The sequence below is a fragment of the Mus pahari genome, chromosome 2, assembly GCF_900095145.1.
Source record: "Mus pahari chromosome 2, PAHARI_EIJ_v1.1, whole genome shotgun sequence".
NCBI classification, from domain to species: Eukaryota; Metazoa; Chordata; class Mammalia; order Rodentia; family Muridae; genus Mus; species Mus pahari.
The window spans coordinates 19,025,486-19,044,434 of record NC_034591.1 but is presented as its reverse complement, the minus strand read 5'-3'; the positions used below and the strand labels follow the sequence as shown (position 1 = coordinate 19,044,434).

Here is an 18,949-nt window from a genome sequence, read left to right as displayed (position 1 = left end):
GACCAGCCCCTCTCAGCCCTGTTCAGGACCAGAACCCACAGGACCAGCCCCTCTCAGCCCTGTTCAGGACCAGAACCCACAGGACCAGCCCCTCTTAAGGCAGCTGATTCTCAAGTGCCAGGCTGCATCTGTCTCCCAGGGGCTGTGTGTATGGCTCTTTAGAAATTTCTGAAGGATTAATGATGAATCTCTCAAGTCCTCAGTATCCATTCTAGGTCAGGATGAACAACTGAGTCCTTGGCCATTCTGGGCCTCAGCCCCCTGCAGAGGCACAGGAACAGAGAAGACTCTAGGCAGAAAGAGAAGGACCTCATGAGCAAGGATGAGACACCTTAGCAGAGGGGAAGGACAATTCCCACAGGTTTCAAGCTGGTCTCCAGTGCTTGCTACTGATGCGCTGATAATCACAATGACTGACACATAATCCACAAGAAATGGCAGCTGCCATTCTACAAAGGACCAGCTTTTGCCTGGAGACCAAAGTTTACATGCACCTGGCTTCCCAAGGATGAGGCATTAGGTCTTCAGGTATGGCCTGTATGTTCCAGAGCTCTCTTTGGCCACAAGGTGGCAGCAGAGCATCTTCCTGCTCCAGGCATACTAGCACTAGGGCCCTGGGCTGGCCACAGGTTCCCACCATCTCCATATGGATCCCGACCATTCTATTACCTCTCTCCAAAAAGGGATCCTCTGTCCAATAACCACCTATGCTACCACATCAACTTCCTAACGGTCTTATCCCATCTGCTACCACACTGACATCGGTATTCATATCCATGAAGGTGTCTGTAACCTGGTAAAACAATGATCTTGTCACTGCCGACAGAGCCCCGCAGTCCATGACACTGTATCCAACCATGCCTCTGTGCCCAACCTTGCTTGATCTCACCTATCCCCCACTTAACTATACAGTATCTACCCATCTCTTGTCCTTTTGGTCACTTGGAACTCGGTGGTACTGTCCCTCCCTTCAGTGACCCCATCACTATCACCTAACACCACTCTGAGATGCCTTCCTCACGTGCATCCTACTTCCCAGTGTAACTCACTAGAGTTCTGGCAACACATGAATTGTGTACCAGAGTTCTTCCTTAAGGAGACAGTTCCTGGTTGGACAGTCGGCTGAGATCATAAGACACAACGCCATAATCCACACAAACCCAAAGCAGATGATCACATCCTGGGCTCAATCTCACCCCGCAGCACTGCATGTGCGATGGATCAACTTGGCAGGACCTAAAACCACCCAGGAGTCCAACTTCTGTGCACATCTGTGAGGAAGACTCTAGGTGGAGTTAGCTCAGGTGGAAAGACATGCCCTAAATGTGGGTGGTGTCATTCCACAGGCTGGATCCTGGAATAAAAAGAGTGGATCGCCAAAAGTCACCACTCTTGTTTCCTGACTTCAGATGCAATATGACCAGCTGCCCCACATTCCTGCCACCTGCTTTCCCCACTACAATGGACAGTACATTCAAATGCAAACCAAGAGAAACCTTTCCTTCCTGAAGTTGCTTTTTGGTCACAGAAACACAAAAAGCAGCTAATTATAGGCACCTACTAGCTGTGTGACCACATCAGAATCTTGTTGAGCCTCAGATACGGTGTATAAAATAGAGAAAACCCCCTTTCCCAGCTCAAGCTGTAAACAGAGCAATGACAGGGTCTTGGACCCTGGTGGGCAGCAGGTGATCAGTAACTGGTGCAGCCCCACTAGGTAAGAAAGGGTGGTATAAACAAGAGTGGTTAAAACCAGTGCCACATGCCCAATAGGCTAGGCAGACACTCAGGCCAAGGGCTGCAGTTCACATGTGCCAGGACAGCCAAACCTAGGCTGGTCCCCTCTACCCTCCAAGCTGGAGGCCCTGGAGATTTGAGGCCTCAGACATAACTTGTGGAAACAGCCGGGTTGTGTTTGTACTTAAGACTGCAGTGGGTGGGCTCCTGATCTGACATGTGGCCTAACCATGCAGAGGAATGCTAATATAAATCTTCACAGTGGAGCTGGAGGTGCAGCTCAGCTCTAGTGTTTGTTTAGCATGTACATGGCCTGGGGTTGATCCCCAGCACAGCATAAACTAGCCACTTAAGGCACACCTGTCATCCCAAGACTCAGAGGGTCAAGGCCATTCTCAGCTACATAATGAGTTGAGGCCAGCCTGGGCCACATAAGACACTGTCTTTAAAAACAAAGACACAAGAAAATGGCCATCTATCAGCCAAGGAGAAGCCTGTGGCAGATGTGTTCCTAGTACCTTCAGAAGCAGGGTGGCCCTGCTGGCACCTTGATCTCGGCAGACTTCTGCATTTCTGAAATATGATAAATTGCGATCTGGCTTATGGTAATTTGTTATGATTTGTTGCCCAAGGAAAATACAAAAGGGCCCTATAGAAAAAAATTATGAGCTGGGGTGGTTTCTGGGAGGTTCCCAGTCCCCTGCAACCTGGCAGGATTTCAACTTAGAGGGTACAGCCTAGTTTTTTGGAGGTGACAACTATGCTGCTCTGAGAGGCAGTGAACTGTCTAAGGTTGCACAGCCTGTGGGTACTAGTGCCCAGAAGAGGCCCAGAACTTCAAACCTCAGGTTTCCAAGTACACACACACACACTCCCACAGACATGCATGCTCTCGTTAGAGAGAGCCAGGACCAACCTGCTAGTTCCTCTTTATTCCAAATCCATCTGATCCACAATCCAGAGAGTGATTTTGCAGCAGCATCCCTCAACTATTTCTTTTTTTCATGGGTTTTTAAAGAGGTCTCTTCCTTCAGAATTGAACACAGCAGCCAGATGTGGGCTCACACTTGTAATCCCAACTCTGAGGGTCCTAGGCTGAGGCAGGACTGCCATGACTGTCTTTAAAAAAGACAGAAGTTCCCTGATTACAATTCTGCTTCCCTTAGCTGAATGTGTTTCTGTTTCTCTCTTCTCCTGTCTGGCATGGGTATTGAACAGCAGTGGTTCTCAAACATTGTCAAATCGTAAGTCTTTTGGGAGTCAAATGGGTACCCTATGAGGTAAAACACATATTTACATTATGAGTCATAAAAGTAACAAAATTACAGTTACAAAGTAACAATGAAAATAATTTTTATGGTTGGGGTCACCATACTGCAAAGCCACAGCATCAGGACCTCTGACCTAGGGCCTCACGCATCCTGGGCAAAGGCTCTACCACTGAACTGTCAGCTTCAACAGGTTTCTTTTTTTTTTTTTTTTTTTTTTTTTTTGGTTTTTTTTCAAGACAGGGTTTCTCTGTATAGCTCTGGCTGTCCTGGAACTCACTTTGTAGACCAGGCTGGCCTCGAACTCAGAAATCCGCCTGCCTCTGCCTCCCGAGTGCTGGGATTAAAGGCATGTGCCACCATGCCCGGCTCTCAACAGGTTTCTAAACCCTTCCTGTTCATCATCTCTTCATTTCCATCCTAAGTTTTGAGACAGGGTAACAACTTCCAAGTCAGACATGATTAAAGACCCTGTCTCAAAAAGTGGAGGGTTTGCAGTGAAGCTGGAGTTCAGTCGGCAGACCATTTGTCTAGATACACAAAGATCTGGGTTCAACCCACCCTTAGCACGCCATCAACCCTCCATGATAACAGCATATACTTAAAATCCTAACATTTGAGAGGTAGAAAGATCAGTTCAAGGTCATTCCCAGTTATAGAGATCATATGGAACTCACTCAGTCATCCACCAGAAAGGTAGCATAACCCTTGCTACAGGTGCATGCAGACAGACACACACACAGACAGACAGACAGACAGACAGACACACACACACACGCCCCACAGAACTCTTTAGTTCTGCTTTGTGGACAGGGCATACAGTAGCTTTATCTCCCTGGATGCATGTTTCTCTGATTTCGAGGAGAACATTCTTTTCATGGTAACTGACTACATGAATTTATTTTTCAGGTCTCTCTCATCCTATTCTTTGCCTGCTTTTCTCTTGGGTTTTTCAAACCTGTTTCTTAACAACTTGCAGGAGCTCTTTGCAGAAGGGAACATGTTAGCTGCTTCTCCAGTACACGCACACTGTGTGATGAGACATGTAATTATACTGACTGGCTTGTAATGGATTAGAGCATATGAACACTACCACCAGCCGTCCACCAGACAAGAACAGTATTTGTTGAGGGAATGGAGAAGCAGTCTATCCACTGACACCTAGCAGGGCTACAGACACAAGGAAGGACACTGAGGCAGGGGTAAGGACTGTATATACTTTATTTCCAGGGTGTGGGCATACCCCTCTACAACCTAGCTTACTAACACAGGACAGGGGATGAGCTCTAGGTAGCTGCTACCTCTCTGTCTCAGACGCTCTGCATGATGACCAAGCAGCCTAAAGTCCTAAAAAAACAAACAAACAAACAAACAAAAAAACTCCATACTCCAGTTTCCCCACCTACAAAATGGAGTCAAAAATACCTTGGGAAAATGATCTAAAACTCAGAGAATGACAAGTGTGGCCGGCAGTTTCAGGGTTACCAAAGCCCCTCTCTCACTGCTGTTCTGCCCGAGGAAGTAGGAGCTGACTCTGAAGCCCCAGCTCAGAATCCTGCAGCTCCCTTCACCCACAGCAAGAGCTGTCAATCCTGGGGCATTTGCAGCACAAACACAACCGGAGCCGGAGCGAGGGCGGGCGGTGCGTTTATATGGCTTGTAACCCATCACAGGAGCAGTTCTCACAGTCACATCACACTGCTCTAGGGAAACTGTCTGGCTGTGCTTGTTAAGGCAGCTGGGCAGTGCTGCAGCCAACCAACCCCAAGGCCAGCAGGGCCCCACACCGATCTCCTGCCCTAACCCTGTGCCCTTGGGACTCTGAAAGCACAGTGTCTCTGAGGGCCAGCTCACCATCACACAGCACACATGTGCTCATCTCCTTCTTACAGCAATAGGATGAGCATTCACACCCACACGACCCACTTCCAACCTGGGTGCCTGGCTTGTCAAAGAAACAAACTGTATTGCTTGTCAAATTTGGGCATCCTGAAAGAAAAGGCTGTGACACTGCTGTCCCCGTGTTTAGACCTTAACTCTGTCAGCTCTGTTTCCCCTCTGGTCTCTCCTCATGGATTAGTACAGTCCACCCCAGCTCCCCAGGCAGAAAGGAATGAGGCAGTCAAACATACTATCCAGGAAGTGATCCTCTGCCAAGCTCCCTAAGATGCTGTCTCCACCCTCCTGAATTTAGTCCTTTTCTAGGCCCTACTATAAGGAAGAGGTCAGTTTTTCTCCCTATCCTACCTCAAACACCATCAAGGTCTACTACTTAACAAGGCCCATGAGATGTAGTCTCATCAACAGGCTCAAGAGACTTCAAAGCAGATCACAGTTCAGAGAAAGGAAGATGCCAGCATCCACTTGAGATGGCCTGTGCTGTCCTCAGAGCTATGACAGTACATGTAGAACTGGGACCTGAGTCTGGGCCTGGTCTCTACTCTCTTCCCTGGATTGAGGCCATGGGTGGTCCCCTCCCCTCCCCATCTGATACTCATATACTCAGAGGGTCTTTTGCAGGGCTTACTGACTCCACCCCACACAGAAAAACAATACCATTCTGTAAGTTTCCTTCTTTCTCTTGATAGTTCCATGGTCACCTGAGCTCCTGACCTACAGCTCCTAGGTTCTTACTCATCTCCATGTGGCTAGGGTCCAAATAAGGACAGCATCCTGCTTCCTGCAAGCTTTCCTCCCAGTACCATGCTAAGGCCTGGGCTGGCCTGAGCTCAAAAGCTCTAGTGATCTCCAAGTCCCAATTCAGACCCTCAGAGGACAATCATAGTACTATCTTTCCGTAGCCTAAGATGGACCACAGCTCCTGGGCTAGTCAAAAACTCATGAATGGCCAATTATGGTAGTGCATGCCTTTAATTCCAGCACTTGGAAGGCAGGGGCCGACAGATCTCTGATTCTGAGGCCAGCCTGGTCTACAGAGTGAGTTCCAAGACAGCCAGGGCTCTGTAGAAACCTTGTCTTAAACAAAACAGAAACCTGTGTGACTGGCTGTTTTAGCATTCTTACCACTGTAAATGGCCTCTCTGCCGCTAGACCATAGAGAAGAGTGATGTACAGGTCTTTGACCTGGTAGCCTAGAAAAGCCCATGATCACTGCCCTGGCTCAACTGGCAGGGGAGCCCTCTCCACTACTCCAGAGTGGTCCTGGCCCTTGATCTACAAGGCCTCTCCTCAGCTGTGCCACAGGAGCAGGCTCGGGAGACACAGGCTTTTCTGACCCAATGTGGAATCAGGAAGGTTTCTGGGAGGTACAAGAACTCATCACATCAGGCAGGGTACTAGGTGGGGAAGCTGGGCATGGCCTGGGCATCTCTGCCATAGGCACAGGGCTCGGGCTTCATCAGGAAATAGAAGTAAAACAGAAACAGCACAGAACACATGCCAGCTAGGAACAGCAACAGCCACTCCTGCTCCAGGTCATTGGAATTACAGAATGGGGAAGGTCCCTGCTGTATTTGAGGAGAGAGGGCTGAAGTGGGCAAAGTGAGCCCAGCTGGGTAAGGGGCTGTCAGAAGGAGAAAAAATGTGTGGGACCCACAGTGAGCAAGATGAGCTAAGGCAATGTGTTAATACGAGCGAGGGGATGGATGAGAAAACTGAAGGTTGATTTGGAGGTGAAGCACTGATGCTCGACAGCACCAGGCTCATTCTAACAATGCACATGAACTAAGGTGCAGTCACTTGGAGAGAACTACTCCACACATAAAAGGGCCAGTTCGCTCCTGATGGGTTCTAAGGGCTCAAGACCTACACAGAAGATGCTATTTTATTATTTTTTGGTTTTTTTTGAGACAGGGTTTCTCTGTATATAGCCTGGCTGTCCTGGAACTCACTTTGTAGACCAGGCTGGCCTCCAACTCAGAAATTCCCCTGCCTCTGCCTCCCTAGTGCTGGGATTAAAGGTGTGAGCCATCACACCCAGCAGAAGATGCTATTTTATAGTTTACAAGTTCCATAGTATGGTGGTTTGAATGAGAAATGTTCCCAACTGGTGGTACAGTTTGGAAAAGTTTAGGAGGTGTAACTTTGCTGAAGAAAGTGTGTCACTGGGGTAGGCTCTGACACCATACACCCTCTACTTGGCTCCCTCCTGCTCTGTGCCTGGGTTTGAAGAGGTGAGCTTCCAGCTTCCTGCTGCCATGCCTCCCACCACGATGGACTCTTATCCTCTGGATAAGCCCAAATATCCTTTTCCACGTATCAGCTGTCTTGGGCATGGTGTTCGATCACAGCAGTAGAAAATGTAACTAAGGTACTGTTTTCTTGTACCATAAAAATCAGCCACATTATCTACTGGGCACTCAGGACTAGGGATGTAGCTCATTAGGTAAATACTTTTTTAGCATGCACAAAGTCTTGGGTTCAATCCCTTGCACCACATAAACAAGGTATGGTTATGTACACGTGTGACCACAGTACTTGGGAGTAGATGTCAAGGTCAGCCTCGGTCTGAGGACAGTCTCAGAGGCCTGACAGTATTGGACTAACGAGGCTTCCATCGAGAGGTGAAACTAGGAAAACCAAGTGCTGCAAGCACACACAAGAGAGCACAGAACCCAGATGACCATGGCTCCTGGTCTGTACCTATCATGGAACCTTGTCCTACCTGGGCTACCCCTGAATCCCCTAAACTGCCTGGAAGAATGGAGAGCATTTTCCCTGAGCATCTCAGTTGGTTCTTACCTCTTGGCAGCCTTGCAAAGACCAGTGACCCACCAGCCCATGCTGCCACAAAGGCCTCCTGGCTCCTCATTTTTCCCCAGCTTCACCTATTTTTACTTACTTAAGCCTCATAAACTACACTATAAACCAGATACCAATTACCCACATCTTATCAGGATAAATCCAGCAGGAAGGCTGAAGGAGTCATCCAGCGTCACTGCAGAGCAGCAGAGCAGTGACACTCAGATCTGTCAGTCTAGTTCCAGAACACAGTTCTGCTTAGCTGTTCATTCATTTATGTAAATTTGTTTGTGTATACGCATGCGCACATGTACATTCATGTCACAGGACACCCGTGGAGGTCAGAGGGCAACTTGCAAACGCTGGCTCTATCACGTGGACCCCAGAGATTGAACTTGGGTTGTCAGGCTTGGCTGAGCCACCTGAGTAACACTTATTATTTGTGTGTGTGCAGGCACAAATGTGCAGGTGTATCTTTGAGGCATGTCAGAGAGCAACTCTAAGGAGCTGGCTTCCACTGTGGGTTCTGAGGAGCAGAACCCTTCAGGCAGGCCTGTGCAACAAGTGGCCTCAGCAGCTCTAAAACATGTTCTTAACTCCATTCCGTACAGGCTTTTTTTTTTTTAAGATTTTTTTTTTTATTTATATGAGTACACTGCAGCTGTCTTTAGACACTTTTTTTATTTTTTATTTTTATTTTTTGGTTTTTCGAGACAGGGTTTCTCTGTGTAGCCCTGGCTGTCCTGGAACTCAATCTGTAGACCAGGCTGGCCTTGAACTCAGAAATCCGCCTGCCCCTGCCGGAGAGTGGAAAGCAGACAGATCTTTGCCAGTTTCCTCAGAATAAGGACTGTAGGGCAGTTAGACTCTGACAGGAAACACCCTCCAAACAAGAGTGGCACTCGGTGTCCCAGACACGGGAGGCCTTTGAGGCCTTACCTGGCAGGAGCACAGCAGGAAGACCTTAGGGGTACAGAGTCCCCTCACCCTCCATCTTGGTTTAGGTACAAATGCCATGGCTACATCAGATTCAAAAGCAAGAGGTGGAGCTGTGGGTGGTACCCACCTGTAGCAAGGAGGGGAGCTGGGGAAAGAGAAAGCAATACTGTCAAACAAAGCACCAGACACCATGCTCAGGAGCAGGGCCTCAGACACATCAGGGTTAGCCCTGTCAGCCCTGCTAGGGCACAGTGGACCAAAGTGCGATGAGAACACCACAGGGTGGAGGGGCTGACTCCCCGAACACAGAAACAAACGACTGAGAAACACCTAGACTAAGATACTAACTTAAAATACTAACTTATGAGCCGGGCGTGGTGGCACACGCCTTTAATCCCAGCACTTAGGAAGCAGAGGCAGGTGGATTTCTGAGTTCGAGGCCAGCCTGGTCTATAAGGTGAGTTCAGGACAGCCAGGGCTACACAGAGAAACCCTGTCTCGGAAAAAAAAAAAAAAAAAAACTAACTTATTTTAAGCCTGAACAAATCCTGGAATAACGAACCAAAGGAATAGAATGAACATAAATGAGAATAAATGACAGTGTGTGTGTGTGTGTGTGTGTGTGTGTGTGTGAGAGAGAGAGAGAGAGAGAGAGAGAGAGAGAAGTGTTATGCCAGGAATGAAAGCCAGAACTCTATTGGATAAACAAGTTTTCTCCCCTCAGCCCAACAAAACTTGAATGACTCTTACTACTAGAGTCAAAGGAGTAGAAAACAAGCCACCATCAGAGAAATACAGGTGCAGACAGGGAAAGCCATTTAACCTTTTTCTTTTTGTTTTTGTTCTCACTGTCAGAGAAGTGGGCAGGGAAAAGGACACCTTAACCCTGGGAGTCAAAACGGTGGCAGAGGCCCTAAAATGTGCAAACTCCATATCTTACCATCTTTATCTGGGAAATGGGCCAAAGGAAATGATCAGACAAATGCACAACTAGGTAATAAATAGTGTGCCCTTATCGTAAATAGGATTCCGCACAGCCGTCTGGAATAATGACTACCATCAACATGGGCTGGCTTTGTACCAGGTACCAGCCTAGCTCATGTATGAATGATCCTGTTGTCCTCAGCACGCCAAGACTAAGACATGTCAAGTGTGTAAACTAAGGCAGAGTGCTCCTTCCCCCACAGGCTCTATTCCACTGATGAGGTCCCTGCAGGCTCTGAAGTGAGACATCTTAGAAGTCACAAGACTGTGCCTTGTACTGAGCATAGAGTCCTCCTCAGTCCTACACTTACTTAGCAGCCGGGACCTGTCCCAAGAGCCAAGCCTGAAATGATTCTAAACACTGCAACTGTACAGCTGCTAGGTGGACACACCTGAAATGACTCTGGAGGACAGGTACAGAGCCACGCAGTGAAATGCCTAAATTGTTGAGCTGGGCGGGAGCATGGGGACAAGGACCCAGTGTCCTTACTTCCAGCCCATGGAGCTGTCAATTAACAAATGATTCTTGCTGTGGTATCTGAACCGCCTCTTCTCCCACTGCAGCATCTGTCACAAAACAAAACAAAAGCCAAGCACAGACGCTGGGGTAAGGTGGCTGGAGAGATGGCTCAGTGGTTAAGAGCATTTGTTGCAGAGGACTGGGGACCCCACCTGACAGCTCATAACTGTCCACAACTCCAGTTCCTTTGGTACCAGACATGCACACATTGTGCATATTCACCCACGTAGAGAAAATACTCATGCTCATAAGTAGGTTTTTTTTTTTTAAAGTGTAAAGCCAACACGCGCACCTATAATCTCAATACTTGTGAAGGAAAAAGCAGGAGAAACAGAAGTTCAGGGTCATCCTCCATCACATAGCAGGCCCCAGGCCAGCAGGACCACTGTGAATCTCAGAGAAACACAGTAAGGATCTGAATTCATCTCTAACATCCACATATGTATGTGGATGTTATGTATGTGGATGTAGCATGCACTGGCAATCATAGCACTGGAGAAACAGAGAGGAGAGGCCCTGGGACTTGCTGGTCAGCCAGTTTAGCTGAATCAGTGAGGCCCAGTTCACTGAGATTCCATCTCTATCAGAGGTCAACTGAGCAAGATCTTCAGTGCTGACATCCTTACCCCATGAGTGCACACACACTAACATGCACATACAAGCATGCGCACAGACCCACAAAAACCAAGGCAAAACATTCTATCCTTGCTGTAAAAACACCAGTATACAAAAATCCAGAGGGGAAAGAGTCTAGAAGGAGGCATGGCAGATTCTCCTGACAGCAACTTCAGGTAGGAAGGGACAGGCACGGTTAAACTTCCTTTGTTATATGAGTTGGGTACAACAAATACACATTTTCAGTACATAAGCATGTATTAAAATGAGATTTTTAAAAAGATTTTTGTGTATGTGAGTATTTTACCTGTGTGCTGGATAATTACTGTGTGAATAATCTAAAATTATCTGAGGATCAGGAGCCTCAATTGATAAAATGTACCCATCAGATTGGCCTGGGGGTAAGCATGTGGCACATTTTTTGATTTAGTCTACTATAGGTGGTTCCAACCCTGGGCAGATGGTCCTTGGAAGGTAGCTGAGGCCGTGGTGGCAGTAGTGGTGGCGGTGGCAGCAGGCAGCAGGACAGTGCACATATTTTATTCCAGAAGAGGCAGGCAGATCTCTTAAGTTTGAGCCAGTCTGGTCTACAGAGCAAGTTTCAGGACAGCCAGGGTTACACAGAGAAACCCTGTTATGAAAAAAAACAAAAACAAAAAAAAAACAGGTGGGAAGTGGGGTGGGGTGGGGTGGGATGGGGGTGAGGAATGCAAAGCAACTGAGCATGAGCACTGGGGAAAGCCGGCCAACAGCCCTCCACTGCCTCTGCTTCAGCTCCTACTTCCAGATTCTCACCTGCCTGTCAGATGGGATATAAGCTGCACAATGAAATAAACCCTTTCCTCCCCCAAGGTGCTATTGGTTATGGTTTATCAGAGCAACAGAAACCTAACTAAAATAGCCTGCATGTACATAAGCGTGGCATGTGCATGTCTGACACCTGCAAGGTATCAGGTCACCACAACTGTGGGTGCTGGGAACTTAACCCAGTTCTTCTACTGGAGCGCTGATGCTCTGAACTACTGAGATGTTTCTTCAGCCCTTTAAATGCGGCTTATTATTTACTTACTTTGAGGTTGAGTCTCACTATGAAGGTCTGGCTGGCTCAACTCCCTACACAGGCTTGTATCCATTAACTTTGGTTTGTTTCCCAATTAGTTTATAACTTAGTTACACATTTATTCTAAGTTCTGCTATAAGATTGATTACCTCTCCTAAGTCTCTCCCTCTACTCTTCCCCAACGCCCACCCTTCTGCTGCAACTCCCATCTCCTATTATCTGTCTCAATTCATTGGCCATAGACTTTTTATTGACAGGTGATGCTTCCATAGTTCACAAGAGATTTTTCTACACGGGCTGGCCCCAAATTCACATAGATCTACCTGCCTCTGCCTCCCAAGTGCTGGAATTAAAGGTGTGCACCATTATGGTGGCTCAAATTTTTATGCCAGGCAGTAGTGGTACACGCCTTTAATCCCAGTACTTGGGAGGAAGAGGCAGGCAGATTTCTGAGTTCAAGGCCAGCCTTGTCTACAGAGTGAGTTTCAGGACAGCCAAGGCTATACAGAGAAACCCTGTCTCGAAAAAAATAAAATAAAAAAAAATAAAAATAAAATAAAATAAATTTTTACATGGTTTATTTTTAATTTATTTATTTTATTGGGTATTTTCTTTATTTACATTTCAAATGTTATTCCTTTTCCCCACCCCGCCCCTCTGCCAACCTATCCCATCTCCCCTATCCCTGCTTCTATAAGAGTTCCCCCACCCACTCACCCACTCCCACCTCTCCACCCTCACACTCCCCTATACTAGGGCATTGAGCCTTCACAAGATCAAGGGCCTCTCCTGCCACTGATGCCCAACAAGGCCATCCTCTGCTACATATTCTGTTGGAGCCATGGGTCCCTCCATGTGTACTCTTTGGTTGGTGGTTTAGTCCCTAGGAGCTCTGGTTGGTTGTTCTTCCTGTGGGGTTGCAAACCCCTTCAGCTCCTTCTGTCCTTTCTCTAACTCCTCTATCAGGGACCCTGTGCTCAGTCCAATGGTTGGCTGTGACCATCCACATCTGTATTGGTAAGGCTCTGGCAAAGCCTCTCAGGAGACAGCTATATCAGGCTCCTGTCAGCAAGCACTTCTTGGCATCCGCAATAGTGTCTGCGTTTGGTGACCATATATGGGATGGATCCCCAGGTGGGGCAGTTTCTGGATGACCTTTCCTTCAGTCTCTGCTCCACACTTTGTCCCTGTATCTCTTCCTATGGGTATTTTGTTCCCATTTCTAAGAAGGACCGAAGTATCCACACTCTTCGGTCTTCCTTCTTCTTGAGCTTCATGTAGTCTGTGAATTGTATCTTGGGTATCCTGAGCTTTTGGGCTAATATCTGCTTATCAGTGAGTGCATACTACGTGTGTTCTTTTGTGACTGGGTTACCTCACTCAGGATGATATTTTCTAGTTCCATCCATTGTTAGTATTTTTATGTGCATCAGAGTTTTGTCTACATGTATGTCTGTGTATGGGTGTCAGTTGTAAGCTGCCATTTGGGTGCTGGGAACTGAATTTGGGTCCTCTGAAGGACTCTGAGCCATCTCTCCCGCCCTCACATGAGACCATGTTTCTGGGGCGAGCACCTCTTCATGTATGCTGTTCTCCACACACTCAGCAAAGTGGGAGAAATACCCTAACGTGCCATGCTTCAGATGGGGACTCACGAAACCAGAAAAAGCCTACGCCAGGGAAGAGGGGCCCTGAGTCACCGTACACTATAATCTACAAGTTTAATCTCCAGGGCAGTTTGAATCTCAAATGCTTCCCTTGGGGCCATCTATGTGGACAACCATGTCACCTGGCCAAACCACCCAAGTGAGGAACAGGAACACCAAACAAAAGTCCTGGCTCTGTGGCTTGTAGTAGGGACTCTAAGTCCCAGGCCATCTCATGTGCTAAATGGAAAGGACACTTTGGGGAAACCAGGGAGCTCTGCAACACTGAGGAGTCCTTGTGCTGCCTTCAGGACACAGCTGAAGACCTAGGAGCACAGAGAGCTGGGAGGCAGCACGGCTGCCCCATACCTGCTCACCTTCTTGTCCTCCCAGCTGTGCAGACGCCAGGGTCTACCTGACAGGACAGAGAATGTGGCAGCATAGGCGGGTGCTCAGGTGGTGAGGGGCAGGAAGGCATCTGTCTTCCCTAGTGACACCGGCCTAACAAGGTCAGAGCTCCCCTGCACCTGGGCAACATGACATGCGCTAACAGTTGGCCAAGGTCTCCAAGGCACATGTCGAGGGGTCTACTCTCTCTCTTTTTTTTTTTTTTTTTTTTTTGGTTTTTCGAGACAGGGTTTCTCTGTACAGCCCTGGTGTCCTGGAACTCACTTTGTAGACCAGGCTGGCCTCGAACTCAGAAATCTGCCTGCCTCTGCCTCCCGAGTGCTGGGATTAAAGGCGTGCGCCACCACGCCCGGCGAGGGGTCTACTCTTATGAAGACCACTCCATATTCTTGCCTGAACCCTTTCGGGCCACCTATGTCCTGCAGAAGGAAGCACCAACTCCCATGGTTTCTTGAGCTCTTAGAAGATAGAAATCAATAGCTACAGAAGAGAGCATTAAAAATTCCCTCCCAACTAACACGAACACCCATGGACAATGTGCAGTGGGCTTTAGATCACTCGGCTCTAAATGGAATATCTGTATCTGTATCTGTTCCTTCAAGGCTCAGGGAGCTACGGATAAGTAGAGGCTGACTGAGTGTACGAGACAGAGGCCATGGAGGGGTCCCAGAGAAAGGTGTCTGCCGGATACACACCTAACTCAGATGGTGAGAGCATACCCGTGACCTGCATAGGTTCAAAGCATATGGTGTTCCAGTGCTGAGAGGCAGAAGTGGATGCAGGCTCCCACCCCTAACTAAGAAGCCATCTACAGCTGATGTTCCCCAGCAAAAGAAAACTCTGTTCTCTCCAATGGCCTGTGCTAAGCACACTTAAGGGCAAGCCCCATGCCCGGCCAGGCCAGCACAAACAAACTCAATGCTGTTTCTATAGACTTTGCCTCACTTTGTTTTCTTCAGGACTTGTTTTCTTATTGATCTTTCTGACTTGTATATTTCGGTTTCTGGTTTTGTGTGCTCATTCCTTTATCTTTTTAAAGAGCCAAGAAAAAGATCATGAAGTTGGGTGGGGTGGGGGGCTTGGGAGAAACAGGAAGAGGGGAAAACACCATCAAAATAGACTATGAAAAAAAGGACTTTTTTCACTTAAACAAATTTCCCTCCCCAGGGTCCATGTCACCCATCAACCGCCCCCTATGAACAGAGGCCAGGCACAGAGATCACTTGCTATATACCCTGAATACCACATGCATATTTACAGACCACTCCTAACACAGTCCTGTCCCGTGGGTGGGAAACCCTCCAACCAGCAGGCCCAGCTCACACTTGAGAAGTGACCGCAGGTGGTCCTTAGGGGCACAGTCTGCTTCCCCGCTGAGGGAGGTAAAACAGGCACTGACCCTAGAGTCAATGATAGGAGGTTTTCCTGAGGTCATAGTCTGAAAGCACGGTCCTTTCTAACCTGAAGCAGGTCTCCCAGCTTTGCCCTGGTTTCAGAAAAGCCAGTTTCATTACTACCACTGCAGGTGCCTTCTGAGCCATCCCCCAGGGTGGCTGGGCCAGGCCTTACTGTGTCTCTTCTCCCTCCACCCCCTTTGTTCCCCTGTGTTCTAAGGTCCCAGATGTAACTGGGCCACCTAGTAGGAGTTCAAGAGACAGATTGGGAACAAATACTCTTTGCTGCCTACCAGCACTCCACATGGGTGTCCTTTCTCAGAATTCCTAGAACCCTTGTGTGAAGTCCTACATAAGCAGCCATGCCCCCAACAGGCCCTCCCCACTGATACAGCTAACTGTAGGAATCACAGCAACAGATGTAGGTTCTAACCCATTCCTGACCTACAAGTTAGGGCCGCTGGGAAAAGCCTAGCTTGGGCACTGCACAAGACAGCAAACCTGTGGCAAGAATTCTGGCCAGAGTGGAGACGACCATGAACAATCAGCAAAGTCGGGATCGGGGCTTCCATGTCCTTTCCTTATGGCAGGGATATGGCAAGAGAAATCTCAGTATGATGGGGAAATGCAGCCATAACATTAACCTCAGGCTGCCCAGGCAGACTGTGGCTGGAACCCTTCTCCTGCTGCTCCCCCTGGCTCTCCCAAAACACCTGGCCCCTTCTCTGCCTAAACCAAACAGGAAGAAGCCCCATGCCTTCCTTCCAGTTCCTTTGGGATACCCCTTAGCCTGGGTAGGAAGGCAGGCGGAACAGGAAGTGCATGAATGAGGCTGAGAACAATCCAGGGAGAGCAGGGGTGCTCAAAGGGACTTCTCCTGCTCTGAGGAAACACAGACCCCAGGGAAAACAAAGGGGTTTCATGCAACAGTCAAAGCTGGGTTTCTGCATACACAGTACAGCCATATGGTACGCACACAGAGGCACGGTCCTCTTCCAGCCCAGAACTCAAACGGGAAACTGAGCTGGGCTGCAGGCCCCACTGCCCCATCCCTGGCAGACATATACCTGCTCGGCCCCACGTGCAGAGACCCTAGAACTCTCCTCCCAACACTTTCTCTGGGGTTCTTGATGGCCAGGTCTCCCTGAGTCTCCTTCCCACACTGAGTGCCACCAACAGAAACCCTGGTGTGCATGCATTCTTCTTCCTAGAACGCAGCCCCAGCTGCAACCAAGAGACTCACTTTTCCTTGGGAAGGAGAGAGGCTGGGTTAGCACTGGCCCTCCCAGTTCTGAGGGTCAGTTTCCCACTGGTGAGGCTGAGTGACTCAGAGCTCCTGCACACTCTATTCTCTAGGCCCTGGTGGTGGCTTCTTTCACTCCCTGCGGATATGTGCTGGACAGGTGTTCTCTCATGAGTAGGAAAGGCATGTCAGGGTTTTAAATGGCTCTGGCAGTCACCTTCTGATAAAACAGAGTCACTGAAGGAACGTGAAATGTTAGCCCCTCGAAGCACAGGCCCATGGCAACTCTGTGTGCTGGGCTTCAAACAGAAGGCCAAGATGCTGTTATCACCCTTCGCTGGGTGGGGGGCACTGCCTTGTAGGACAGATCAATATGGTTAGGCAGATGGAGAAGTCTACTGCAGGAAGCACACAGGGCTGAACACTGAAGAAGGAGTCTGATTGGCTAGGTTTAACCTTATTTTTTATTTTATTCTAATTTTTAGCCTGCCTACAGTGGAAAAGTTGGGTCGAAAGAAGTGTGGGAGCCAGTAGGGTGGGGGTAAAAACAACTGAGTTCCCAGGAGAGGCCTGGGAGGGTAAGGTGAAAGAAGGCGCTGGAAGGCCTTCCTAGACAGAAGGGACAGGGACAGGGTGGGGACAGCAGAGCTGAGGGCTGTGCGTGTATGGAAAACAGCTGGGTCAATCTGGTGACAGCCATCACCAGGGTGCAGGATTTCATCAAGGTGATACAAAGCTTCCAGGCTAAGCCGATGAGACAGTGGGGCACTTCCAAACCTCGATGGGGAAGTTGCTGGGGGGGGGAGGGGCTCTAGGAAATGCTGCCTATGTGTCTTAGGACAGAGAGCAAAACCAATCCAAATACTTCCTGGGACCGTGACAGGAGATGCCCAATCTGGTATGTGAGAGGTCGCTAATAATGCTAATAAACAGGAACTAGGTGTGGAGCCTGCTCAGCCTGTCTTTTCCCTACTCTTGAAAGTCTCTGGACAGCTGATCCCCAACACACACACACACACACACACACACACACACACACTGGTAGGTCCAGTAAGTTGTTTCAGCCTCCTAAAAAGGCACGGGAAATCATCTTGGGAGTTGACGAGGAACTTCACACTTCCTCTAGGAAGAGGGAAGCTCAGAGAACAGTCTCTTCTGGCCTTACCCTCTGAATCTAAGGGAGAAAAAAACCACCTCATCTCTTCTGAAGACCCTGGGCTCACACAAATGAGATCTCCCCATCTCCCGTGATGCCACCAAGTCATTTACTCAAATCCATGTTAATGAGTTTTTTCTGTCACCTAATTAGTTCAGTGAACTCTGCCTTGAAAGGAAGAAGAAAACCGGCTGGGAAAAGATCAAAAGGAAGACAGCTGGTAATGTTACAACAAAGGGGCCCAGATCTAAAAGTGGAGGGGGGCTCTACTCACAAAAGATCGGACACTCATCAGCAATGGGTACCTCAAAAAGCAAAACAGGCCTGTTCAAGTACAGATGGCTCCAAAGCCTCACACAAGATGGGAGCAGGATCTAAATTGAAGAGCCCAAATAGTGGCCATGCCCTTCCTAATCCCACGTCAGCAGCAGCTAGCCTTGCTCCCTGCATGCCCACTCAGGCAGAGCCCACCACCTGCTGGTGGGCGCCCCCCTTCAAGCAGTTGGAAAAAGAAGCAGATGGACCAGGGCGAGGCCCATCTGTCCAAGCTTGCTAGAAGGTCAACATTGCCACTGGGGTGCCTGCTGCTACTGCCAGCCAGCCTCCACTACACCAAGGGTTGTGGGGCTTCTTGCCAGCAGTGTGCCCCCCAATTAACGTGCCTTTCAGTTGCTAGGGTTCAGGCCCATGTGCCCACAGGAAGGAACATTAGTAGGAGCAGTGCATGGCCTGAGGTTTACAGGACCCCCTACATCCAGGCCCGACCTCCCTGGAGGTCAGTCAGCATCCTGACAGCCTCATGGATGCCTGGGGGTTAGAGGGGACTGGCAAGCGGGATCATCCAGAGTCTCCCACGCGGCCACAGCTCCCCAGTCCTGCGCCCGGGCCAGGCCCGCGCCCGCCCGACCGCAGAAGCGTGGGGGTGGGTGTGCGTCGGGAGAGGGCGCCCCGGGGAACGCCACCCTCTAAAGCCTGCAGGAGAGGCCCAGGAAGGCTGCCATCCACTAACCCGAAGCTCTCTCTGATCCTCCACCTCTACTGCCGGGCTGGGCCAGGGCAGCAGCTAAGATTACTCTCAAGCATTAGCCCCACCTTCACGACCCACCAAGGTCTTCCGTCGCACCCACCGAGCCTGACCGTGCCTAGCCAGATGTGGCTCCAGGCCCTCCCGGTCCTTGGCGACTCAGCGCATCAGTCCTTGGAGCGACAACCATCTTCACATCCCAGGTCACGAAGAGAAAAAAACAAAAAAAAGCAAAAGAACAAAAAACAAAAAAC

At 49.0% G+C, this 18,949-nt stretch overlaps 1 protein-coding gene across 2 annotated transcripts in view; it reads right to left on the bottom strand.

Moving 5' to 3' along the window:
* Agap3 (ArfGAP with GTPase domain, ankyrin repeat and PH domain 3) overlaps nt 1–18,949 on the bottom strand; it is a 50,275-nt gene that overhangs the window by 30,717 nt on the left and 609 nt on the right. The gene's annotated exons all lie outside the window — the stretch shown is intronic.